This window comes from Hyla sarda, chromosome 5 (genome assembly GCF_029499605.1).
Source record: "Hyla sarda isolate aHylSar1 chromosome 5, aHylSar1.hap1, whole genome shotgun sequence".
Classification (NCBI taxonomy): Eukaryota; Metazoa; Chordata; class Amphibia; order Anura; family Hylidae; genus Hyla; species Hyla sarda.
This window is the reverse complement of record NC_079193.1, coordinates 245286926-245314807: the sequence shown is the minus strand read 5'-3', so window position 1 is coordinate 245314807 and position 27882 is coordinate 245286926. Positions and strand designations below refer to the sequence as shown.

The window sequence follows — 27882 nt, the reverse complement described above, 5'->3', positions numbered from 1 at the left end:
TTTTTATATTCCTTAACAGGAGCCAAGCTGATACCAGGGAACACTACCTGAAAAGGTTGTGTAATGAGCTGCTTTGCATATTCCTATATATATATATATATATATATATATATATATATATATATATATATGTATATAAATATATAACCAGCTGAAACAGTATGAGTGCTGTGGTCTGTTACAGTTATAGCAGTTTCATATTTTGCTAGCAGTGCAGTGGGCTTGACTTAGATTTTCCATATATACTATGTGGCATTGAGACAGGTTTGAGGGCAATGAAATGGTGTTTTTCCCAGTCCTTTATCCTAGGTGAGCTAGCAGAGATGCTCATCAGGTGCCTAATTGATGAGGCGAGCAGAACTGTGGGAAGTCTTCATATAAGCAAAGTAAATGAATAGTCTGGGCTCTCCCCAGAAGACAGCAAAGTGGCTGTAAAATGGGGAGGCAGAGGTCCTTGTGAGGAGCACACAGCCAGGCGCTGGGAGTGACCCAACAGTGAAATGCACAGACAAGGTGTCTTAGTACACACAGCAAGAGGCTGCAAACACTGTGTGTGAACAGTGAGCCACAGGTTGCAGGACACATGTTTAACTGGCAGGGAAAAACCCTCCAGTTGATAGTCAGGGCATGCTGGGTTGTGTAGTTAGTGACTAGACAGTTTAGGATTTTGTTTGTTCCCGTGTTATGTTTTTATTTATACTGCAACCTGTCTAATAAAGCTGGCGACTGCAGATGTATAAAGAACTGTTGTTTGCCTGCTGAATAAAGTAGAAACATGTCCTGTGGCTGTGTCAAGGACAATCCCAGAGCTAACCCCAGGGTGAAATCCTTACAACTAACAAATTATATGATATTCCTTCATTTGTACGGTGTCCATTTTATGACATTGTCAGTCGTCAGCCCTACCTCCGTCAGGCAAAACAGCGTCCCGCCTCCTCCCTCGGACCAATCTCCGTCAGGCGTCAGCCGCAACTCCCTCCTTTGTCATCCTAAAGTCTCTCATCCAAAACTCTGTCATCCTAAAATCTCTCTTCCAAAACTCTGTAATCTCTCAGACGAAAAACCTTACTGCCGTGTAGCAGAGCCGAGTCAGTGTCAGCTCTCTGCTATACGGGTTCCGCTGTACATGCTATTCAATGTCGGCTCTGCTATACAGTGCTGTGCAGCGTTGGCTCTGCTATGCATCTGAGGGAGAATCGTCTGAGGCATGACAGCGTTTTGGATGAGGGACTTTCGGATGAGGGAGTTGTGGCTGAATGATGACAGCCATTGGTGTGAGGGAGGAGGCGGGACACCGTCTTGCCTGACGGAGGACGAAGTTGCGGCTGACGACTGACGGCAATTGGTCCGAAGGAGGAGGTGGAACGCCTTTTCACCTGACGGAGGACAGAGGTATGGCTGACGACTGACGATGTCCTAAGATGGACACCGTACATTTGGAATGATCTTTTTACATATAGACAGCAGCTCACATGTAGTACAGCACAACTCCCTTATCAGGAAGAAGTCTGTGGCACTCTTCATTCTGAGTTTCCATCTTGGTGAATATAATGCCATTACTATACTTAAAAGGGTTATCCAGGAAAAAACTTTTTTTCATATATCAACTGGCTCCAGAAAGTTAAACAGATTTGTAAATTACTTCTATTAAAAAATCTTAATCCTTTCAGTACTTATGAGCTTCTGAAGTTAAGGTTGTTCTTTTCTGTCTATGTGCTCTCTGATGACATGTGTCTCTGGAACCGCCCAGTTTAGAAGAGGTTTGCTATGGGGATTTGCTTCTAAATAGTTCCCGAGACATGTGTCATCAGAGAGCACTTAGACAGAAAAGAACAACCTTAACTTCAGAAGGGGGATATATTATATATATATTATAGGGGATAAGATGCATGATCGCGGGAGTCCCACAGCTGAGGACGCCCGCGATCATGCGCACGGCACCCCGTTTGTAAGGTATAGGTATCACACCCCCTCCCGTAGGCTTGCATTGAGGGGCGGAGCATGATGTTACACGGGGGCGTGACGTCACACGCCGCCGGCTCTGCGGTCGAGCGTAATCAGACCAGGAGGGAACACGCTCTGGGCACTGATTACAAACGGGGTGCTGCGTGCATGATGGCGGGCGTCCCCAGCTGCGGGACTCCCACGATCCGGCATCTTATCCCCTATCCTTTGGATAGTGGATAAGATGTGTAAGCACCGGAGTACCCCTTTAAGCCTTAGCCAATTTCCTGTAAATTTACCCTTGCCAAAAAAGTGTCTAAAAAAAAAAGCACATTGAAAATTCACGTATGCCATATTTAATTATTTATCTATTTTGGTACTAGCAGTGATTTATCTCTTATTCTGTGTGTAAAACCCCACTTAACACAAAATAGTTTAACCTCTTGTGGGTATATAGTTTAATAAGAGATGCTTTACTCTAGTGTTTCACTGAAAAAGTATTTCGCTATATCAGAATGGCTTTATGAGAGACAAGTCCTGTTAAAGGAGAACTTTAATTACATTTTTTTTTTTTTATATCCGGGCTGATGGGATAAAAATATTAAACTTTAACTTACCTTTCACATCCCGCCCACCAGCCCTCTTCCAGCTTTTGGTGCCCAACACTTCACACTTCAGCAGAGCGATGTCCCCGCCGGTGTATGCTGAGTGACAATGTCATGTAATGAGCCCAGGCCCAGCTTTCTTCCTGGTGCCTGGGCCTGGGCTCATTACATGACACTGCCACTGAGCATACACCGGCGGGACATCACTGCGCCAAAGTGTGATGTGACGGGCACCAAAAGTCAGGGGCCGGAGGACAGGACAATGATATTGGTGCCACTGGTGATATTCCAGTAGCCCAGGCATTTTAGATTAAAAAAAGTAATAATAATTGACTGAAATTCTACTTTAAACTTAACTGATCAGCTTTCATGGGGAGCTTAAGATTGGACCAAGTGAGTCGGTGGATATCACAGATCTTAACTCTTCAAAGGAAAAAGATTGATATATAACCGCAGAGCAGCTCCAATTACCCAGAGCCACCTCTACAAACAGTGTAAGGAGCGAAATCTACTAGAATAATTGATGTCATATCCTGTGCATAGGTGATCAATACCTTTTAACATATTTATAGATAAGCAGATGATACTAACCTGTGAAACATATTGTAATACAGGGCATATTGTAATACAGGCCAATGCACTTGCAAATAGATGTGGATGGGCTAATAAAATCATGGGGTACTTAAAAAATGGACATGAAGTCACATGATAACACGGGGAGATTTGCCAAGCTGTCTTATAATAAGATTCTATTTGTTGCTCATAGCAAATAATCAGATTGATTTTACTAAAGAAATATGAGAAATGGAAGCTGAACCCTGATAGGTTGCTATGGGCTACAGAGAATATTACTAAACAACAGCTTGATAAATCTTATCCATAGTTTTACCATTTTACCAATCACTAGTCAGGCTACACATAGAATATTGTGTACAGTACTGGGCACCAGTGTACAAGAAAGATATAGTGGATTTGGAGAGGGTTCACTGTCATAATGGAATGGGAGCAGGTGTGTTTTTAGCTCTCCGAAAGACCAGGGACTAGAGTCCATAGCCCAAGCCATGCCCCATGCCACACCCCCAGCCACGTCCTAATCAAACCCGCATTCATGCTCCTAATCACACCCTCATCCACATCCAATCGCACACAGCCTTTTCCTTCAATATACTCACTACTACCAGCAGGCAACTGTACAGTGTGGTTTCAGCAATCACACTACCATCTCCCTCAGATCTCAGCATGTACAGACTGCCTTAAAGTGATAGGAGTGTGATTGCTGCAACAATACACTCCTATCAACCTCACACAACCTGTACATACTAAGATCTTACAGATAGTTTAAAAATAAAAAAAATATAATTTCTTACTTTCTAAGTAAAAAGAAAAGTAGAAAAATATATGTAACACTAACATAGTGTGCCTAAAAGATAATCATATAGTTACAAGAATATAGAAGAAGCAAATATCGTCATACATGTTACAATCATACTGATCAAATCCTGTTTACTGAAACCAATATTAACAATAATACCAGTATACAAGGGGGAACATTATCACCATATATAATATATATATATATATATATATATATATATATATATATATATATAATTTCTGGACAAGTGTATTTACACCCTACTATGGCTACATTGTTTCCTGATATTTCTTCTAGTTTAGCTGACAGTGCAGTTACATACATATTTTATAATTGTTAGACACATGTGATCTATTTCTGTTTTTTCTAACTAACCAAATCTACCACCCTACTCCAGTTTCCTTCCCCCTTGTTTCCTTACATCTATATTGAGGTTTGACCATGGTTCCTGTTCATCATATTCTCTAATTCTCTGCAACCTAGTACACAATATCATTTGTGCTACCTCTATCCCTCTCCCTAATAAGCCCACACACTATTTAGTGGGAGAAATTTGTCTGATATAAAAGAGATATAAATATATTTAGCTGTGCCCACCATCCATTAGGACACTAGCAATTTTAATATTTAGTGTGTAGTGATTTTGTTTGACACAGAGACAATTTTAGTTTGGTTTGAACTTTGTGGGTTTAATGTGGGACCTCCTTACAGAGATTTACAACCTTGCCTTAATCATATCCCTATCTCCCCCCTCCCAACCCTTTTTTTGTTTTATCCTGTGCAACTAGCGCTAAGGAGGTAATGGCACCGTGGTTGAGACTATCCTGTTAAGGAGAAGAGTCCCTCAAAAGACAGGGCAAGTACTAGAGGGGGGCTTAGCCTTTAGGGTGGTCACATCATCCCTGCCCAGTTACTGTACTTATACCTGGTGAGTACAACTACCAGTTCCCGCACACTCCCACATTTCACTTTATTATTTATCTTGTGTGATCTATTGTGGTATTCTGTAACTCTGCTATTAATTTTGGGTGTGCCTCAAGTTTCCAATTTTCCCTCTCTAGGAATCATTTTGAGGTATATCAATTAAAAGTTTTGTTTTTTTTAATTCCTCCTTAAGGGTAGGTTTTTTTTCTGTGATGTTTTTCAGAATACGAGGAAATATTATTACCATGCATATAATTCTTATATGAAGGACATGCCGGAGCCTGTACACCAATGCCAAGGTTTCTCAAGTGGCACGGGACCTAAAACTAAACCTACCTGTGCCGTATGGGCAATACCAGGGGCCAAATTTATGTATTACTCTATATGTTACACATCCACACCTTTCATCTGATGTAGGATGCCATTGTGGTACTTGTGGTCTGCTGCAGGCATCCCCCATTGTATGCATTTTATGCTGGGGATTGCCCTTAGTAAAAGACCACAAGCGCAGGATCTGCTCCCCTAGCATAAATGCACTACTGCATTTGGGGTTGAGCACCTCCTACTTTTTGAGACCACGTTTTTTTCTTCTTGTAGATTAAATCCTATATTTGGAGGTGCATAAACTCCACATTTAATGCGCCTTGGTCACTTTCTAGGAAGCATTAAGGTTCACCTGTGAGGCCAGCAACACATTAGCCAACTGCTTTTTGAGACCACGATTTTGTTTCTTGTTGAATACACCATACATATAACCATCATACTGTAACTGACTGAACAAAAGGTATTTTCTGATCGGCTTCATCTTCTTTTCTTCTCCATCCAGCTCAGACTGCCATGTTAACTTCTTCAAGCCAAAACTCTTCTCTTCGGCATCTGCAGGCCAAACATCTTGGCATTTTTCCAGTGCCCTCCCAACCTCTACACAATCTCCCCATCTATAGGCCTGAACTGTTAAAATGCACCCTTGGTGTCTCGCACAGTAAAATGGCAGGTAGGTATCTAGGTATGTAGCAAATTAGGTATTTATGTAGCCAGGTATGTAGGTAATTAGCTAGACAGTTAAGTAGCCAGGTAGGTAGTTGGGTAGCCAGGTAGTAAGTTAGGTAGCTGGGTAGTTATGTAGGCATGAATGGTGGTAGGTAGCTAGCTAGGTAGTAAGGCAGGTAGCCAGGTATGTAGCTAGTCAGGTAGGTAGTTAGGTAGCCAAGTATGTAGGTAAGTAGTTAGGTAGCAATGCATGTTGTTAGGTAGGTAGCTAGGCAGCTAGGTAATTAGATAGCTAGGAATTTAGGTAGGTAGCTAGCTAGGTAGGTAGCCAAGTATGTCACCAACCAAAAATGCTACTATACCAATGGTAAGTAACGTGTACATTATATAATATCCAACACAAAAAAATACCCTTACAAATATACACGGAAGCATATATATATCTCGGGATATTTGGAACTGGGTTCCTCTGGATAAAGGCGCTGGTCCACAATTATTATAACTGAATTTTATTTTATTTGCAACATGTTTCGTGGACCAGCGCCTTTATCCAGAGGAACCCATTTCCAAATTTACTGATATTCTACTTCCACCGGATAGACTGGCGTCACTCCAGGAAGTTCCTCGTGGCAGCAGCCCAGTCTCTTCTCTCCAGATGCTACTGTAGGTGTTGTGCCCTGAGCGCAACACCGAGGGGTAAGAATCCATCTTTATTTCTTCTCGGTTATACCCGTTAAACGGTCTTCACTAGTGGCGCACCTTTTGACGTTTTTTCTTTTCTCTATAAAAAAAAAAGCACAGGATGGCAGACATTCCTATACTGCTGCATAGCTAAACATGACAGAAAGAATACATGCACTTGCATATAAATATGAAAAACAGCCCAGGGAGAATAACAGAGAAGAGAACCCTAATACCATGTGTGGAGCTAGATCCATAATTATCCCAATGTATATTTCCCTATTGGGGCAGTGAAGCAGCAGAGCAGTATGGCTGGGCCTTTGGGGCAGTATGTCTTTGGGGCCATAGAAAAAAGGGGATCTGCAACTATATGGAAGCACAGAGGGGATCTATAACTACACTGCTCAAAAAAATAACACATCCTAGATCTGAATGAATGAACTAATCGTATGAAATACTTTCGTCTTTACATAGTTGAATGTGCTGACAACAAAATCACACAAGAATGATTAATGGAAATCAAATTTATCAACCCATGGAGGTCTGGATATGGAGTCACACTCAAAATCAAAGTGGAAAACCACACTACAGGCTGATCCAACTTTGATGTAATGTCCTTAAAACAAGTCAAAATGAGGCTCAGTAGTGTGTGTGTGGCCTCCACGTGCCCATTTGACCTCCCTACAATGCCTGAGCATGCTCCTGATGAGGTGGTGGATGGTCTCAGGAGGGATATCCTCCCAGACGTGTACTAAAGCATCCACCCAATTCCTGCAAAGTCTGTGGTGCAACTTGGCGTTGGTGGATAGAGCAAGACATGATGTCCCAGATGTACTCAATCGGATTCAGGTCTGGGGAACAGTCGGGCCAGTCCATAGCATCAACTTCTTCCTCTTGCAGGAACTGCTGACACACTCCAGCCACCTAAGGTCTAGCATTGTCTTGCATTAGTAGGAACCCAGGGCCAACCGTACCAGCATATGGTCTCACAAGGGGTCTGAGGATCTCATCTCGGTACCTAATGGCAGTCAGGCCACCTCTGGCAAGCAAATGGAGGGCTGTGCGCCCCCCCCAAGAAATGCCACCCCACACCATTACTGACCCACTCAAAATCGGTTATGCTGGAGGATGTTGCAGGCAGCAGAACATTCTCCACGGTGTCTCCAGACTCTGTCACGTCTGTCACATGTGCTCAGTGTGAACCTGCTTTCATCTTTGCAGAGCACAGGGCTCCAGTGGCGAATTTGCTAATCTTGGTGTTCCCTGGCAAATGCCAAACATCCTGCATGGTGTTGGGCTGTAAGCACAACCCCCACCTGTGGACATCTGGCCCTCATACCACCCTCATGGAGCCTATTTCTGACCATTTGAGTGAACACATGCACATTTGTGGCCTGCTGGAGGTCATTTTGCAGGGCTCTGGTAGTGATCCTCCTGCTCCTCCTTGCACAATGGCAGAGGTAGCAATCCTGCTCCTGGGTTGTTACCATCCTACGGCCTCCTCCACACCTCCTGATGTACTGGCCTGTCTCCTGATAGCTCCTCCATGCTCTGGACACTACGCTGACAGACACAGCAAACCTTCTTGTCACAGCTCACATTGATGTGCCATCCTAGATGAGCTGCACTACCTGAGCCACTTGTGTAGGTTGTAGACTCCGTCTCATGCTACCATTGGAGTGAAAGCATTCAAAAATGACCAAAACATCAGCCAGGAAGCATAGGAACTGAGAAGTTCCTAGGAGTAGTTTTAGGCAGAAACTAGTAAAATGGGAGGGAGATTAAAAGGGAGATTAAAGGGTGTTTTTAATGTATTTATCCTAACCCCAAACTACAGTATATTAACACTAAATCTCATATTTTTCCATTAGTTAACATCTGCCCTCATTCCCACAGCCTTGATATGACTTATCCAGATGTCCAGAGCCACGTAGTATTCAGGCAAATAGTACTAAAGGAACTGTAGTGCAAAATAACGTATGCCCTATCCGAGGGTCCTCTGGCTTATGGGACTGGTCCCAACTGTAATTGTCACAGCTACAGGACATCCAGCACTTATTGTCAAACAAAGAAATATTTAATGTAACATCTGTCTGGCTTAGGGAGGCTTTTGGTGGCAAAAGCAAGTCTATTAGTTTCTCTGCTATTTTGTACTATGCTAAAAGTATGTAAATGCAAGTAAATGGAGTCACAACAAAATCCATCTCACTCAACTAGAAATCACTGTGTAGCCTAAGGAGTTTGCATTAGTCTATGGCCCTGCTTCACTCTCTGTCCAGGCGATTCATTACAGAAAGAGAAATTCCTACAAGATTTTTTGGCAGTACAGGAATATTGTAAGAATAGGAAGATGGTCTTACCAAAGCATCTCGGACTTGTGCTCACAGAGGAGGTGATGTGTGATGCCATCTTGGGCTACTGGTCAAAGTATGACAGAAAAATAAAAAAAACTGTATAATGATACGGTTTACCAAATGTAAAACAACATTTTTTTTTTACTCATATGAATTAACTATAAAAAAAAAACTAAGGCATAGCCTTTTTATGCACATTAACAAGGCTGCAGCAAGGAAGTGTATCCCTTGGCCCTCAGCAGGACATCTTCAGTAAGCAGATGTTTTTCATAATTATCTTAAAATATGTTCCCTAGGTTATTCAACAGTGTTATTTCCATTGTGTCAGTAAAGAAACAGGGAACATCTGCAAATTACAGTATTCTAGCTTGTGGTAATTCAGATCATATATGATAGACATATATGATATGATGGATAGATTGATAGTAAACAAGGAGAAACGATCATAACAATACTTACATACAACCACTATCTAAACAGATGGGTTTCAATAGTGTTGAGTTTTGGATACAGAAGGAAGGATGCTGCTATAGCATTTGATTGGTTCCAATTTGTTCGGGAATGTTGGAAGAATTTGAGCTGGAGGAGGAAAACTGTTTCCTTACTATTCCCTGAAGAAAGTTTTTGAAGCCAAAATTCTATTGATATTCTTACTAACCGTTCCATTTTTATTTCAATAACATGCATTAATAGAGCCTATTTTTTGTATAGAATCAGGGCAGTTCTAGCTTTATAAATAATGTTGTATAATTTAGATCAATGTAGCTCAATTATCTCTGCTTTACTAAACAGATCTACCGATTGTCAAGTTAGTTTTTACCAAAGGCCCTAAACCAGGCTTCATAATATGAATTTTATTATACAACACACACTCCTTAACCTCTTAAGGACCAAGGACGTATGAGTACGTCCTTGGTCCCGCACCCGTGATATAACGCGGGGTCCCACGATGACCCTGCATCATATCACGGAGGGCCCGGCATCATAGTGAAGCCGGGACCCGCCGCTAATAGCGCGCGGCACTGATCGCGGTGCCGCGCGTTATTAACCCTTTAGCCACGCGCTCAAAGCTGAGCCACGCGGCTAAAAGTGAAAGTAAAAAGTGCCGGTTAGCTCAGTGGGCTGTTCGGGATAGCCGCGGCGAAATTGTGGCATCCCGAACAGCTTACAGGACAGCTTACAGGTCCCTACCTGCCTCCTCGCTGTCCGATCGCCGAATGACTGCTCAGTGACTGAGATCCAGGCATGAGCAGTCAAGCGGCAGAACCATCGATCACTGGTTTCCTATGAGAAATTATTGATCAATGTAAAAGATCAGTGTGTGCAGTGTTATAGGTCCCTATGGGAGCTATAACACTGCAAAAAAAAAGTGGAAAAAAAAAGTGACTAAAGATAATTTAACCCCTCCCCTATTAAAAGTTTGACTCACCCCCCTTTTCCCATAAAAAAAACACAGTGTAAATAAAAATAAAAATAAACATATATGGTATCGCCGCGTGCAGAAATGTCCGAGTTATAAAAATATATCATTAATTAATCCGCACGGTCAATGGCGTACGCGCAAAAAAATGCCAATGTCCAAAATAGTGCATTTTTGGTCACTTTTTATATCATGGATCAATAAGTCCTATCAATGCAAAAATGGTACCGTTAAAAACTTCAGATCACAGCGCAAAAAATGAGCCCTCATACCGCCCCATACGCGGAAAAATAAAAAAGTTATAGGGGTCAGAAGATGACAATTTTAAACGTATTAATTTTCCTGCATGAAGTTATGATTTTTTTCAGAAGTCCGACAAAATCAAACCTATATAAGTAGGGTATTATTTTAATTGTATGAACCTACAGAATAAAGATAAGGTGTCATTTTTACCAAAAAATGTACTACATAGAAACGGAAGCCCCCAAAATTTACAAAACTGCGTTTTTTTTTTCAATTTTGTCTCCGTTTCACCATAGATTTTTGGGCAAAATGACTGATGTCATTACAAAGTAGAATTGGTGGCGCAAAAAATAAGCCATCATATGGATTTTTAGGTGCAAAATTGAAAGAGTTATGATTTTTTAAAGGCAAGGAGCAAAAAACGAAAGTGCAGAAACGGAAAAAAAACCCGTCCTTAAGGGGTTAAAGGAGAACTTCGGGATGTACAAATTATCCCCTATCCTAAGGATAGGGGATAATTGTTAGATCGCAGGGGTCTGACCGCTGGGGCCCCCAGCGATCTCCCGAATGGAGCCCTGGCTCCCTGCATGATACAAGCGTTTTTGACCACAGCACGAAGCTGCGGCCGACACGCCCCCTCCCTGCACTTCTATGGCAGAGCCGGAGATTGCTGAAAGCAGCGCTCGAGCTCTGCCGTAGAACCGTATGGAGGGAGTGTGTCGGCGGTGGTAAAAAATGCCCTTTCCATGCAGGGAGATCGCGGGGGCCCCAGCGGTCGCCCTCCCCCCCACAATCTAACACTTATGCCCTATCCTTAGGATAGGGGATAATTTGTACATCCCGGAGGTATCCTTTAATATACTATAATATTCACTATGATAAATTCACGTGCACACTGAAATTCATTACAATATATACCATGTCCAGTGGCATGCCCACTGGATAAACACCCAGGCGTGGGGGTTGGTTGGGGGCACGGGTCTTGAAAGAGTTGGTACACCACTGCCTGTACATCGGGCATGGCCCACGCTTCTTTAGCAATGCAGTAGTCATCTTGGAGGTGTGCTTGGGGTCATAACCAAGTTGGAATACTGCCCTGCGGCCCAGTCTCTGAAGCGAGAAGAGGATATAGCACCTCACCAGGGTCGCAAGGGGCACTAGGTACGTCTCTGACAGTTCCCGCTGTAATCCCTCATATTACACACCATACCTCCTGAAATTCATTATAATATACACCATACACCCTGATATTCATTATAATACACACTGTATATTCTAAAATTCATTAAACTGCATAATAATAAACACCACACCCCTTAAAATGCGATATAATATACATTTGCACACAGTTTACTTTTTGCAACTGTGGTGGGACCAAGTTGCAATATCTAAGCATAGCAGCTGCAAAACTCAGCCAAACATTCACAGTAATGTGAGTATTACTTCCATACTCTATTTACTAAAATGCTCAATACACATAAATATAGTGTGTGTATATATATATATATATATATATATATATACAGAGAGAGAGAGAGAGAGAGTAGGGATCTCACTCTAGGGTTAGCTCTGGGATCATCCTAGACACAGCCACAGGACAGGTTTTTACTTCATTCAGCAGGCAAACAACAGTTCTTTATGCAAGTCTGGCTCCTCACCAGCTTTATTACCGTATATACTCGAGTATAAGCCGAGTTTTTCAGCACGATTTTTCGTGCTGAAAACACCCCTCTCGGCTTATACTCGAGTGAACTCCCCCACCCGCAGTGTTCTTCAACCTGCGGACTTCCAGAGGTTTCAAAACTACATCTCCCAGCAAGCCCGGGCAGCCATCGGCTGTCCGGGCTTGCTGGGAGTTGTAGTTTTGAAACCTCCGGAGGTCCGCAGGTTGAAGACCACTGCGGCCTTCAACATCATCCAGCCCCCTCTCACCCCCTTTAGTTCTGAGTACTCACCTCCGCTCGGCGCTGGTCCGGTCCTGCAGGGCTGTCCGGAGAGGAGGTGGTCTAGTGGCATAGTGGTTCCGGGCTGCTATCTTCACCGGGGAGGCCTCTTCTAAGCGCTTCGGGCCCGGCCTCAGAATAGTCACGTTGCCGTGACAACGACGCAGAGGTGCGTTCATTGCCAACGTACTTCTGCGTCATTGTCAAGGCAACGCCTCTATTCCGGGCCGGAAGCGCGGAGAAGAGGCGCCCCCGGTGAAGATAGCAGCCCGGAACCACTATCCCACCGGACCACCTCCTCTCCGGACAGCCCTGCAGGACCGGACCAGCGCCGAGCGGAGGTGAGTACTCAGAACTAAAGGGGGTGAGAGGGGGCTGGATGATGTTGAAGGCCGCAGTGGTCTTCAACCTGCGGACCTCCGGAGGTTTCAAAACTACAACTCCCAGCAAGCCCGGACAGCCGATGGCTGCCCGGGCTTGCTGGGAGTTGTAGTTTTGAAACCTCTGGAGGTCCGCAGGTTGAAGACCACTGAGGGCGAATGATGAGAAGAGGATGATGAAGGGGGGGGGGGGTGTGGGGATGATGAAGGGGGGTGGGGATGATGAAGGGGGGGGTGTGGGATGATTACAAGGGGATGATGAAGGGGGGATGTGTGGGATGATAAGGGGATGATGAAGGGGGGATGTGCTGGATGATAAGGGTATGATGAAGGGGGGATGTGTGGGATGATGACAAGGGGATGATGAAGGGGGGATGTGTGGGATGATAAGGGGATGATAAGGGGATGATGAAGGGGGGATGTGTGGGATGATGACAAGGGGATGATGATGAGGATGTTAATGACGGGTCTGGATGATGACAGGGGGGGATGAGGTATTTCCCACCCTAGGCTTATACTCGAGTCAATAACTTTTCCTGGGATTTTGGGTTGAAATTAGGGGTCTCGGCTTATACTCGGGTCGGCTTATACTCGAGTATATACGGTAGATAGGTTGCAGCATAAACAAAAATACAACACAGGAACAAACAAAATCCTAAACCGTCCAGCGACTAACTACACATTAGTCACTTCCCTCTCTATCCACTGGTAAGCTAGTCCCCACCAGCTTAAAACACAAGTTTCCTGCAACCTTTACTGACTGTTCACACAGCGTTTGCAGCCTCTTGCCAAGTGTACTAAGACTCCTTGTCTATGCACTTCACTGTTGTGGGGGGGTTTGCTCCTCGCAAGGACCCCTGCCTCCCCCTCTTTACAGTCACCTTGCTGTCTTCTGGGGAGAGCCCAGACTATTCTGTTTCCTTTCCTTACATGCAGACTTCTCACACTTCTGCTGGCCTCATTAATTAGGCACCTGATGGGCATCTCTGCTAGCTCACCTAGGATAAAAGTCTTGGAAAACACCCTTTCATTTCCCTTAAACCTGCCTCAATGCCACAAGATATATATATATATATATATATATATATATGTATGTATATATATTTTACGTACCAAAGATACTGTGATATAATGCCTAAATAATGCAGCAACACCATAACCATTTTCACTACCAGTAGAGACAATATAAGTGTCTATAGTCCAGTTACACAAATCCAATTTACCCAAAGGGGTTTCCCAGGGTTATAATTCCAATATACAATTTCCCATTCAGGCTTACGCCCTCCTGGGACTAATTTCCCCAAACTAGGGAACCCTATAACTATTAAAAAATACACTTTATTATTCCATTAGTTAAAATTATTCAACACGCGAGAAAACAAAAATATGATGTGCATTAAAAGCACAGTATATGGATCAAATATGGTTAGGATATAACCTCCTATTTCTATCTATATCTATGCCCCTAGTCGGCATGCCACTATTATTGACCTCAACTCAGGAGTTTTGCCAGTTGTTCCAACTCATATATTAATGTAATTATTCTGATCCATGGACTGCTGGTTAAAACAATATACACTGATCCCTCACTCTACGGCTTTTCATCTGCCGTAATCAGCTTTATCAATGGCCAAGGTGTTAAGTTACAGTCCAGTTACAGTCCACCTGATGAAGAGCGCCATGATGATTTCTTTCAGCCACAAAGCCTCTCTTCAGAACCTACTAGACAAATATCTTACGATTCTGCATTTTTCCAGCACCTTTCCTCACCTATAGTGCCCTAAATGGTAATATTGTCCCCCCTGCTGTCTTGCATGGTAAAGTGGGTAGATATGTGGGTTGGGAGGAGTAGGTCTTTCAACCTGTCTACTGCTTCTAGTGCAGAACTCGCAGTACTCAACTTTCATCTGCAAGCTCGTATGGACTTTAAAAATGTATTTGCCCTTCTAGACTGGATCATTAACAGGCAGGGCACTTCTTCCAAATAAACACACTCCCCACGCCCCCAACACACACACACACACTGCATCAGGCCCTTTCGACGCTAGAACAAGCTCTGAAAAAGGCTAAGAGAAGTTTATATTGGTGCTTTACTGGTCTAGTATCTACACAACCAAAGACATGGAAATAGCAAAAATATATTATGTATGTTATATCTATATATCTGCACAAGTGCAGAGTGATAGTATCAAAGTGCAGGTTGAGTTAAAAACCCAATGTAACCCTACTGTTTCTTTATAGGACCAATAATAATAAATCTGCCACCCGCAGCTAGAAACACAGCACCTACAAATTGAAATACTGCAGCAAACAAGAGATTTTTTGTGAAAATACAAAGCCTTTATTATTCGATGGCATAACTACAAATAAAACATTAAAACAGAGATGAGGGCAACTGTAAAATGAACATCCACAGAAACTAAATCAATAGTAAGCAGTAATATAAGTGTATCACCACCCCAAAGAGTCTAGTATAGATTGCACAAAAAGGGCACACATGGAGCATGTGTTAAATGTTACCACATAATGACAGTGAAAGTACATATAAAGCAAAAGTGCAAATACAGCGACATATAAAGCATCAAGCACTGCATGGATACACATTTAACAATCACAAACGACTGGGAGATGTCCACCCCTATGATCATTTCGGAACTACGTCTTACGTCCATCTTCTACATTTTTAACCAAGTACCCTAGCAATGCTGACTGTGCTGTACACATTGCCGACCCCTGATTCCCACATATCACATAAACAGAAAGTTTTTAATTTAAATTAAAAATCATAATAACAAGAACAGAGGAGCACAGTGGTTAAAAAAGGTTGGTGGACACATCTAAGGGAAAGAGGGATTTAAAATGATAGTCTATTCCAAAAATAAAAACAGGTCCGACAACTCCTTAAAGGGGTATTCCTGAATTTTTTTTTTATTTGACTATGCTACAGGGGGTGTAATTTAGTGTAGTTCATAATATAGTGTCTGTACCTGTGTGTGACGGTTTTCTCACAATTCTTCTGTGATTTTCACCCCAATATTTATTTTTAACAACATACAAAATTACTGCTGTCTCAGATTTTCCCAGGTTACAATGCGGCCGAGACCTAACTTACTAGTCAGCTGATGACAGGGAGCCTGTCTGCTTCAATGGGTGGAGGGATCGCTTGGTGGGGGAGAGATCAATCTGCAACTAATGCAACAGCTGTAGGCACCCTGATTGAAAACCACAGGTCTTTTGAATGGATGCACCTCATTTATGTTTCAAAGGGTGGGGTGGCTGATGTGTGGGAGGAATGAAAATGGAATTATAGGATTTGTAGGCAAAAAAGAAAACTCAAACAGGAAATACCAGTTCACAAAAAGCTAGCCACAGTGTTATGGTAATCTTTGGTAACCTCAAGACAAGCCCAGATCCTTCCTAAGCATGTCCATTACTGTCTGGCAGGAATGTACTAAAATCACCTAATGGTGGATAACCCCTTTAAGCTTCACACATACACAGTTAGGTCTAGGCAATAAGTTTGAATAGCACCAGTTTTTTTCCCCCCTGAAATTAGTAGTTCCTGATGGCAGAGCTGTAAATAAAAAAGCAATGTATCTTCTCTTTATGGAGCTGATCACTGTTCTAAAAAATAAAAGCTTTATTCTGCTTTGACGGTTGGTTGACCACTGAAACATTTGTAATTGCTTGCCATACGCAAGGGAAACTCCATAGAATTTATCAAGATCATTAAATAAAAACTCATTGACATCAAGTTAATGAAATGGGACCCAGCAAAACGACCTCTTTCTCCAAGCTCCATGTTGTTTGCAAACTTCCCACCTCATTTATTAAGGTGCCTGCTCTGCATTTATTCATTGATTCCAGTTATGAATTTAAAATATCAGCTAATTCATTCTACGCAGGTATTTTCAACAGTAAATGAAGGGATTGGTAAAAGAGGTCACCGCTAACTAAATGAAAAACACATAAAACATGATTTAACAGTAATAAAATTATCTATTTGAAAGACAACACAACTAAGTAATTACTTTCTGAAACCGTACACTGCTGTAAAGGGGGAGGCAGTTTATGGTCAAGCAAAGTCTTTTATTAAGTTACTCACACTTTATTGAGGCGGTTTTTGGGGCCCAAAATGGATCTGTATATTTCCCACTGGGTCATATTAACAAATAATATTTTTTTTGTTAGCTGTAAATGGTGGGCCTGGATGTTTTTTTTTTTTTTATATATATTACAGGTTATGGATACTAGATTTATGGGGATAGAATGTTGATCTAGGGATTTATCCTGATAGATTTTGGAGTAGGGAAGGAATCTTTTCTGTTATGGGGCAATTGGCATCAGCCTCATGGGGGATTTCGCATTCTTCTGGGTCAACACAGTAGGGTTGTAAGTTGAACTAGATGGACTCTTGTCTTTTTTTCAACCTTACAAACTTTGTTACTATGTAACTACATTTTTTATGGTAAAGAAATCTGTTGAAAATCTTATACTAATGTTTTTCAATATGGCCGATAGAGCACAAATAAGGGAAAAAAAATTGGTGGTTATTTCAATGGCTATTTAATTAACCTACCTGTCATTCATTTTCATCCCATGTTGGGAGAAAAAATGAATCAGCCAACATAACAAAACTGTCTATTAAAAGCTAAAAAGATCAGCTGAAAAACATAAAAAAAAATCTTTAGATTTTCTAACCAATTTGTACAAAATAGCTTTTTACCTTAACTGACAATTCTTTTTATGGCTACAATAAAGTGACCAAAAAAACTGTGTGTAAACATATAAACATAGCCTTGAATCCAATGGAAAAAAAAACAGCTGCCTGTACATACACATTTTTGTTTTACAGCTAGAATTGTTACAAGCATTTAAAATGATGTATCGATCCTTTATAGTGTATTTTGCCATGAATCTTGGGACTTAAACGTCCTAAGCAACTTCTCAACTAAAAACAGCTGTGTTTTATGCTATAGTTGTTTCTGTTTTCCAAAAACCTCATAAAATACAGCCCAAAAAAAAAGATTGTGAAAAAGCAAAAAAAAAGCTGCCTTTTTAAGGCTCAAAAATGTTGTGTGCACATACACTTAACGGTATCTGTCACTTTAAAGGAAAACTGTCAGCTTTCTCCCTCCACACTAACCAGCGGTACTGGCTGGTAGTGCGGGGGACGCTGATGAATTTGATCCTTACCGTGTCCGGATCCGCCGCGCCATTCGGCCTTAATCTTCTTTTTTCTGTATATTCAAATGAGGTGCTAACTGGCACTCTGACGTCAGTGCCGGGCCGCTGCGCCGCCCAGCTCATAAATATTCCTCCCTTATCTCTTCATTACAGAGCGGGGAGGAGAGGAATATTGATGAGCTGGGCGGCGCTGCGGCCCGGCACTGACATCAGAGTGCCAGTTAGCACCTCATTTGAATATACAGAAAATAGAAGATTAAGGCCGAAGGGCGCGGTGGATCCGGGCACAGTAAGGATCATACTCATCAGCATACCCCGCACTACCAGCCAGTACTGCTGGTTAGTGTGGGGGGAGAAAGCTGACAGTTTTCCTTTAAGAAGTGCACAAAGTTTGGTTGTAATCACACTTGGGAGAAACTAACAATTGACCAGAGGAGGGGGCCCCACAGGCTGTGCCCCATTTTAAAAACTACACACCACACACTATTTATCTAAGGTTGAGGTGTGTATTTTGACATCTTGACATTTTGAAATACCAGTTCACAAAAAGCTAGCCACAGTGTTATGGTAATCTTGGGTAACCTCAATACAAGCCCAGATCCTTCCTAAGCATGTTCATTACTGTCTGGCAGGTATGTACTAAAATCACCTTATGGTGGATAACCCCTTTAAGCTTCACACACACACACACACACACAGTTAGGTCTAGGCAATAAGTTTGAATAGCACCAGTTTTTTTCCCCCTCTGAAACTAGTAGTTCCTGATGGCAGAGCTGTGCCCCATTTTAAAAACTACACACCACACACTATTTATCTAAGGTTAAGGTGTGTATTTTGACATCAGTTTTTTTGCAGGAATAAATTCAAACAGGAGGGGGGAAAAATTGGAAAGGAAGTTTTACATTTTTTAACCCTTTTCTTACGCTTTAAAGGGGTTATCCAGGAATAGAAAAATACAGCTGATTTCTTCCAAAAACAGTGCCACCCCTGTCCATTCACTTCAAAAGAGCGAAGCTGCAGTACCACACACAACATGAGGACAGAATGGTGCTGTTTTTGGACTAAATCAACCCCTTTAACTTATCCAAGCGATTCGATTCTGAGTTTTTTTTATTTGTAACACATTAGCCCCGATTTACTAAGAGTGTCAGGTTATTTTCAGAGTGTGTTATTTTTTTTTCCCAGACTATTTTTTCGCACACGTATTTATCAATGTTTCGCACATGTCGGAAAAATTCTGTTGCACGATTTTAAATTCTATCGCACAGGTGGGGGGAAGTGTCGCACAGGAAAAATAAAGCGTAAAGCAAATAAATAAAGTAAAGTATTTCTGCACCAGGATGTTACTTTACCTTCATGGTCGTTAAAAGGTTGACAAACAAAAAGTTTAAAAAAAAAAAAAAAGGAAGCCAGGATTTAAAAAAAAAAAATTCCAATAAAACTAATAAAAAAATGAAATATTTAATTAAAAAAAAGCTACTAAGGGGACAAAGAAACAGGATTTTCAAAAAACCCACACTTTTTAACAGATTCCCCAAACCTCAAGGCAGTCGGGTTTTCAAGTTCGGTAATTCACTATTTTTCTGGTGGGTTTTCAAATACAACTCTCCGGTTTTCAGGAAAATGTTGGGAACACGCCCCTAATTATGCAAACCACTCCCCTTTATTCGGGTTAAAAAAAAAACTCTGAATAATTGGAAAACCTTTGGGTTTTTACTAGTAAAATGTGTCACATAAAGTGTTGCAGAGGACGTGCAACACAAATTGTGTCGCATAACCCGATAAAAAGAGTTGGGATCATGTTAGTAAATAAGGGCTATTGTCCCTGATTACCAAACAGTGTCACAGACACAACTCAGCTTTCATTTTTCCTATTCTCTGGGAGGTATGAAACTTGAGCTGAGATTGGTTGCAATGGGAAAACAACTTAGTTTCTGTCTTCAGATTGGTAGATCTGAGCCATTGTACTTTATGTTAGTGGTAACGTTTTGTCAATACCTTTAGCTATCATTTGTAAAAAATGGCAAAACTTAGAAAACATTTTGAAAACTGCATTTCTTGAAATTTGATATTCTCTGCTAGTCATGCCATATAAACTAGCTAATATTTCACATCAATATGTTCACTTTACGTTGGCATAATTTGGTAAATGTCCTTTTACTTTTTAAGGTTTTTACAGGGCTTCGAAGTTAAGCAGAAATGTCCAAAATCATCATTTTAAATGACCAGTTAATTTCTGAAGTGGATTTAAGAGGCCTGGTTGCTTAAAAAAAAAAAATGCCCTTATATCACCCCATTCTTAAACTGCATCCCTCAAAGAATTCACAACAATATTTAGAAACTTTGTTAACACTTTAGGTGGATTACAAGAATGAAAACAAACTCAGTTTTCTGCAACACAGCAGGTATTTACAGAGACATTCAATTAGATTTTTACTACACCAAATCTTTACTACGCCAAAGTTTTTAGAAATATCCCATGCGCTGCCTGATGCAAGCCTCAAAAATGAAAAAAATATATATATATCCTTTGGATTTTGGAGCCCTATGTTTATTAGGGTATCTATCAAACACCCTATTTAGTTGATGAAGCAGCATGAGGTCTTCTTTTTTGCCGAACCAGATCAGAACCCCGCAAGCCCCCTGTAAATCCTACAGTGGTAATCAAAAGTTTGGGCTCCCCAGGTAAAAGTTTGTATTAATGTGCATAAAGAAGCCAAGGAAAGATGGAAAAATCTCCAAAAGGCATCAAATTACAGATTAGACATTCTGATAATATGTCAACAAAAGTTAGATTTTATTTCCATCATTTTCACTTTCAAAATAACAGAAAACAAAAAAATGGCGTCTGCAAAAGTTTGGGCACCCTGCAGAATTTATAGCATGCACTGCCCCCTTTGCAAAGCTGAGACCTGCCAGTGTCATGGATTGTTCTCAATCATCATTTGGGAAGACCAGGTGATGTCAATCTCAAAGGTTTTAAATGCCAAGACTCATCTGACCTTGCCCCAACAATCAGCACCATGGGTTCTTCTAAGCAGTTGTCTAGAAATCTGAAACTGAAAATAGTTGACGCTCACAAAGCTGTAGGCTATAAGAAGATAGCAAAACGTTTTCAGATGTCAATATCCTCTGTTCGGAATGTAATTAAGAAATGGCAGTCATCAGGAACAGTGGAAGTTAAAGCAAGATCTGGAAGACCAAGAAAAATATCAGACAGAATAGCTCGCAGGATTGTGAAAAAAAATATTCAAAACCCATGTTTGACTGCACAATCCCTCCAGAAAGATCTGGCAGACACTGGAGTTGTGGTACACTATTCCACTATAAAGAGATACTTGTATAAATATGGTCTTCATGGAAGAGTCATCAGAAGAAAACCTCTTCTACGTCCTCACCACAAAAATTTGCGTTTGAACTTTGCAAATGAACATATAGAAAAGCCTGATGCATTTTGGAAACAAGTTCTCTGGACCGATGAGGTTAAAATTGAACTTTTTGGCCGGAATGAGCAAAGGTACGTTTGGAGAAGAAGGGGAACAGAATTTAATGAAACCTCTGACCAACTGTTAAGCATGGGGGTGGATCAATCATGCTTTGGGGTTGTATTGCAGCCAGTGGCACAGGGAACATCTCACGAGTAGAAGAAGAAATGGATTCAATAAAATTTCAGCAAATTTTGGATGCTAACTTGATGCCATCTGTGAAAAAGCTGAAGTTAAAGAGAGGATGGCTTCTGGAAATGGATAATGATCCTAAACACACCTCGAAATCCACGGGGGATTACATCAAGAGGCGTAAACTGAAGGTTTTGCCATGGCCTTCACAATTTCCTGACCTCAACATAATTGAAAATCTATGGATAGACCTTAAAAGAGCAGTGCGTGACAGTGCATGCCCAGAAATCTCAAAGAACTGGAAGACTTTTGTAAGGAAGAATGGGGAAAGATACCTCAAACAAGAATTGAAAGACTCTTGGCTGGCTACAAAAAGCGTTTACAAGCTGTGATACTTGCCAAAGGGGGCAGTACAAGATATTAACTCTGCAGGGTTTCCAAACTTTTGCAGACACCATTTTATTGTTTTCTGTTATTTTGAAAGTGTAAATGATGGAAATAAAATCTAACTTTTGTTGACATATTATAAGAATGTCTAATCTGGAATTTGATGCCTTTTGGAGATTTTTCCATCTTTCCTTGGCTTCTTTATGTACATTAATACAAATTTTTACCTGGAGTGCCAAAACTTTTGATCCCCACTGTATACATGCAATTGTCGCTACTGACTACAGCATCTATGGGGTTAAACTGACAAGACTGCTGCTGACAGTGGTCTAGGCATTTGCAGCAGGAGCACGGATGTGCCTGACTGAACTCACTGAGCTCTGCTTTTGAGAACAGGATCGGTACAACGTATAAATATGTTAGTTTGCTGGAAATGACGCCCACTCATGATGTAAATGTACATTATAGGGTGGGAATGGCACTCACAATGCCTCGCCTTGTTTCTCCTGTGTTTAGTAATAACCCAAAAACTTGCACACTGAAGGACCCAAAAGTAAAGGCACACCCAGAACACAAACTGTGCTTGGAAATATGTCCCATTGGCAGTGTTCCAAAATAACTTTTTGAAAAAGATAACAGATTTATCTAGGGTAAGGTGAGGAGAAAAATAACATCTTAAAATATCTAACCCTGTTACTGTGTTAGGATTATGCTGCATTCTTATGTTTTGGGGGGCATACAGAAGACAAATGACATTGTATAATGTACATGTGACTATATCTTAATAACAAAACAACTGTCTCTCATTTGTGTCATTCCAATAAAAGAGCACTTGTAGGAATGTAATGACAAGTTTGTTTTTCATAGTGACTGGTCAAACAAAGTGTGTTTAGCCCCATTAATCCCAATATAAAGGATGAATGTGTACCAGAAGTGACATTGTATACCATAAAATGCCCCTGCCCAGCAAGATAGAAATTGAAGTGTCCACAAAACAACCAACTACCTACAAAATATATATATATAAAGGAACAGTATCTTGTGACTGAACTTCTCAGGGAAAACTATGCTGCAGCACCACCAGAAAAGCTGATGATATAGCAATGAGTGTGAAGGATGATTTGCATTTTGATGCAGTGTTTTCTCATTCAGTTGTTGTTGTTTGCCAAAAACAAGAATATAGCCTAAAGGTAGAAGACTTTTAATTGAACACTTTATATATCTCTTTTCTGGATCCTTTCCCAATTTAAGCAAAAAAGAAAAATGAAATGCAAAGTGTGAACTGGGCATAAAAAAATAATTACATTGGAAAACGAATTATGTAACAATATGTTCTTTTTTATCTGTTTGGCAGCTGTGGTTGGACTTTACAGCCAGGATTTGTACCTGCATTGGTGTAAGGTCAACAGCTATTACTCCTACTACTCATTAGCTTTCTACTAGGATGACACTGCCATCACTATCACCTTGGTTGTTTCCTAAATCTTTATGATCTGACTATACAAAGTAACTACCCCGTTTCATGTCACCCAATATTCCCACCTGTATTTTTAGATAGAAAAAACTCAATTTACCTGACCTGTATGTTACAGCTTTCTTAATTGTGATGTGACATTTTTATCACATTTCTTTTCTGTACTTACATCATTATAATGGCTCATAAACAGAGAGTGTACAAAACAAAAATATTATACTTTAACATACAGTACATAATTCATAATTTTTTATCAATAATTTTGTATTTGAGACTATGATTTAACTCAGCAAGTTCCCTGTAGAGGAAGCCACGAAAAACAGTTGCCTCCTTCTGCATACAAAACAGGAACCACAGTGATAAATTATAATATGTGGGCAAACCAAACAGAAAGTGTTAACGGGGTTAGCCCCCATATGGCCAGACAGTAATGGACATAATTAGGAAGGATCTGCGCTTGTCTTGGGGCTAAATGTTGTGAGATTACCATAACGCTGAGGCTAGCATTTTGTTAGATGACTATTTCCTGTTGGAGTTTCCTCTCTCACAACAAATACCATAGTTTCTTGATTGTAAGTTTGAGGTCACTTTGATCCCTCCTACACATCAGTCACCCCACCCATTGAAACACAAATGAGCTGCATTCCATTCAAAAGACCAGTGTTTTCTAACCGGGGTGCCTACAGCTGTTGCAAAAATACAGCTAGTTGCAGAATGCTCTCTCCCACCCAGCAGTTGCTCCACCCATTGAAGCAGAACAGGCTTCCTGTCATCAACAGAATGGTGATGAAATGTCTCAGCCGCACTGCAACCTGGGAACACCTGAGACAACAGTTATTTTGCTACATAGTTACATAGTATGGTTAAAAAAAGACATACGTCCATCAAGTTCAACAAAGGAATTGAAGGGAAGGGGTATGGTTGGATGAAGGGGAATGGATGTGATTTTATATTTCTGCATAAGCATTAAAGGGATACTCCGCCCCTAGACATCTTATCCCCTATCCAAAGCTGCTGGGGAGCCCCGGGATCCCCGCTGCGGCACTGCGCTATCATTACAGCACAGAGTTTGCTCTGTGCGTAATGACGGGCAATACAGGGAACGGAGCAGCGTGACGTCATGGCTCTGCCCCTCGAGACATCACGGCCCGTCCCCTTAATGCAAGTCTATGGCAGGGGGCGTGACGACCACCACGCCCCCTCCCATAGACTTGTATTGAAAGGGGCGGGCTGTAACATCACGAGGGGTGGAGCCGTGACGTAACGATGCTCCAGCCCCTGTATTGCCCGTCATTACGTGCAGAGCGAACTTGCTCTGTTTTGTAATGATAGCACAGTGCCGCAGCGGGGATCCTGGGGCTCCCCAGCAGCGCGACCGCGGCGATCTGACATCTTATCCCCTATCCTTTGGATAGGGGATAAGATGTCTAGGGGCGGATTACCCCTTTAATGTTATTTTGTTCTAGAAATGCATCTAACCCTTTTTTTTTTTTTTAAAGCTTTCAACTGTTCCTTCTGTGACCAATTCCGGAGGTAGACTGTTCCATAAATTCACAGTTCTTATGGTAAAGAAGGCATGTTGCCCCTTGAGACTAAACCTTTTCTTCTCCAGACGGAGGGAGACAGACAACGGTGATGTCCCTATGGGGGCTATAACATTGCAAAAATTTAAAATAAAGTGTTAATGAATGTGATTTAACCCCTTCCCTAATAAAAGTCAGAATCACCCCCCTTTTCCTATATAAAAAACTATGTAAATAAAAATAAATATAAACATATGTAGTATCGCTGCGTGCATAAAGGTCCAAACTATAAAAATATATCATTAATTAAACCGCAAGGTTAATAGCGTACACGTAAAAAAAATTCCAAAGTCCAAAATAGCGTATTTTTGGTCACTTTTTATACCATGAAAAAATTAATAAAAAGCGATCAAAAAGTCCAATCAAAACAAACATGGTACCGATAAAAACTTCAGATCACGGCACAAAAAATGAGCCCTCATATATCCCCATATGCAGAAAAAAAAAAGTTATAGGGGTCAGAAGAGGACATTTTTAAACATATACATTTTCCTGCGTGTAGTTATGATTTTTTTTCAGAAGTACGACAAAATCAAACCTATATAAGTAGGGTACCATTTTAACTATATGGACATACAGAACAAAGAGAAGGTGTCATTTTTACCGAAAAATGGACTGCGTAGAAACGGAAGTTCCAAAAGTTATAGTGTCATTTTTCTTCAATTTTTTTTGCACAATTATTTTTTTTGCCGTTTCGCCGTGGTTTTTTGGGTAAAATGACTAATGTCATTGCAAAGTAGAATTGGTGGAGCAAAAAATAAGCCTTCATATGGATTTTAGGTGGAAAATTGAAAGGGTTATGATTTTTAAAATTAAGGAGGAAAAAAAGAAAGTGCAAAAACGGAAAAACGCTATGTCCTTAAGGGGTTAATCAATCCTCATAGCTAAGATGTCCCATGTCTCTTATTAGTTTAGTTGCGTGTCTCTGTACTCTTTCTAGCTATACAACGTCCCTTTTATGAACTGGTGCCCAAAACTGAACAGCATATTCCAAGCTTTACCAATGCTATATGAAGGGGTAGTATTATGTCCTTGTCCCTTGAGTCCATGCCTCTTTTGATACATGACAATATCCTGCTGGCCTTAGAAGCAGCTGCCTGACATTGCATGCTATTCTGTAGTCCATGGTCTACAAGTACACCCAGATTCTTTTCTACCAGTAACTCTCCCAGTTTAACCCCCCCTAAGACATACATTGCATGCAGAGCTTTAATACCCAGATGCATAACTTGCCAAGTGGATGCCCAGACACTTAGTCTATCCAAGTCATCTTGTAACTTATGCACATCCTCTATAGACTGTACCATACTACAAAGCTTGGTGTCATCTGCAAAAATAGAAACAGAGCTGTTAATGCTATCGTCTATATCATTAATAAATAAATTAAACAAGAACGGGCCCAGAACTGAACCTTGGAGTACACCACTAATAACCGGGGACCAATCAGAGTACGAATCATTGACCACCACTCTCTGGGTACAGTCCTTAAACCACTTTCCAATCCAGTTACAAACAAAATTTCCAAACCAAAAGACCTTAACTTACCTATCAGATGTCTTATGAGGGACAGTATAAAACACTTTTGCAAAATCCAAAACCACTGTATTCACAGCCATCCCTCTGTCAAGGCTTCTACTCGCATCTTCATAAAAGAAAATTAGATTGGTTTGACAACTTCTATCCTTAGTAAACCCATGCTGACTATCACTTATAAGACTATTATCCCCTAAGTATTCCTGTATGTAGTCCCGTATGAGTCCTTCAAACAATTTTCCACAATGCACATTAAAGGAAAACTGCAGTGTCCACAGAATAGGGGATAAGTGTTTGATCGCGGGGGTCTGACCGCTGGGACCCCCACGATCTCTTCAACGGGGCCCCCGCATTATCGCTCAGTGAGAGTGCTAATGGACGTAGCGTCGACCTAGAGAGGTCGACGGTTATGCCCCCTCCCCATACATGCCTCTCCCATAGAACTACATGGAGGAGGGGTGTCAGCTGCGACGTCACACTGCGGCCAGCAAGCCTCCTGCACGGGAGAGCTGCAGCAGAGCCGTGGCTCCATGCAGGAGATTGTGGGGGGTCCCAGCGTTCGGAGCTCCAACGATCAAAACTTATCCCCTATCCGCAGATGGCTGCAGATGGCTCTTCCTGGTTGCCGATGGTTGGTGAGTCATACAGCACTTAGCCAATCACTGGCCGCAGCAAAGTCCCACCTTGGCCGGATATAGGCTGAGCAGCAGTGTGACGTTTTTCAGCCTCGGCACTGGTCTTCTTTCTGGTGCCGGGAACAAAATTATCACACTGCCGCTCAGCCTGTCGCCGGCCAAAGCACTGTGGGAGCGACGGCAGGTATGTATCCCTTTTTTTCTTTTTTTTTTTTTTTTTTTTTTACAGCCGGCAGTCTGAAATACAATTTCTACATCCTGGAGTACTCCTTTAAGCTTACCGATCTATAATTACCTGGGGAAGATCTAGAGCCCTTTTTGAAGATTGGCACCACATTCCCCTTGCACCAGTCCCCCGGCACAATACCAGACACCAGAGAATCTCTAAATATCATGAACAAGGGTACAGAAATTACTGAACTTAGTTCTCTAAGAACTCTTGGGTGTAGTCCATCCGGTCCTGGAGATTTGCTTACATTCACTTTACTTAATTTACCTTGGGCCATATCTACATTAAGCCAGTTCAGTACATTACATGATGTGTTACTAGCATTGGCCCGGCCTGTGTTAGCTCCTCCCTCTTCCTTTGTAGATACAAAACTAAAGA

General features: G+C 41.4%; 1 long non-coding RNA gene across 2 annotated transcripts in view; it reads left to right on the top strand.

The window, feature by feature from the left end:
* The window catches only part of LOC130273920 (uncharacterized), a 50451-nt gene that overhangs the window by 8500 nt on the left and 14069 nt on the right, over positions 1 to 27882 (top strand). For both annotated transcript variants that reach the window (XR_008844180.1, XR_008844179.1), the window contains exons 2-3: positions 5675 to 5842; positions 25024 to 25156. This is a non-coding gene — a long non-coding RNA (uncharacterized LOC130273920). The remainder of the gene's footprint in view (positions 1 to 5674; positions 5843 to 25023; positions 25157 to 27882) is intronic.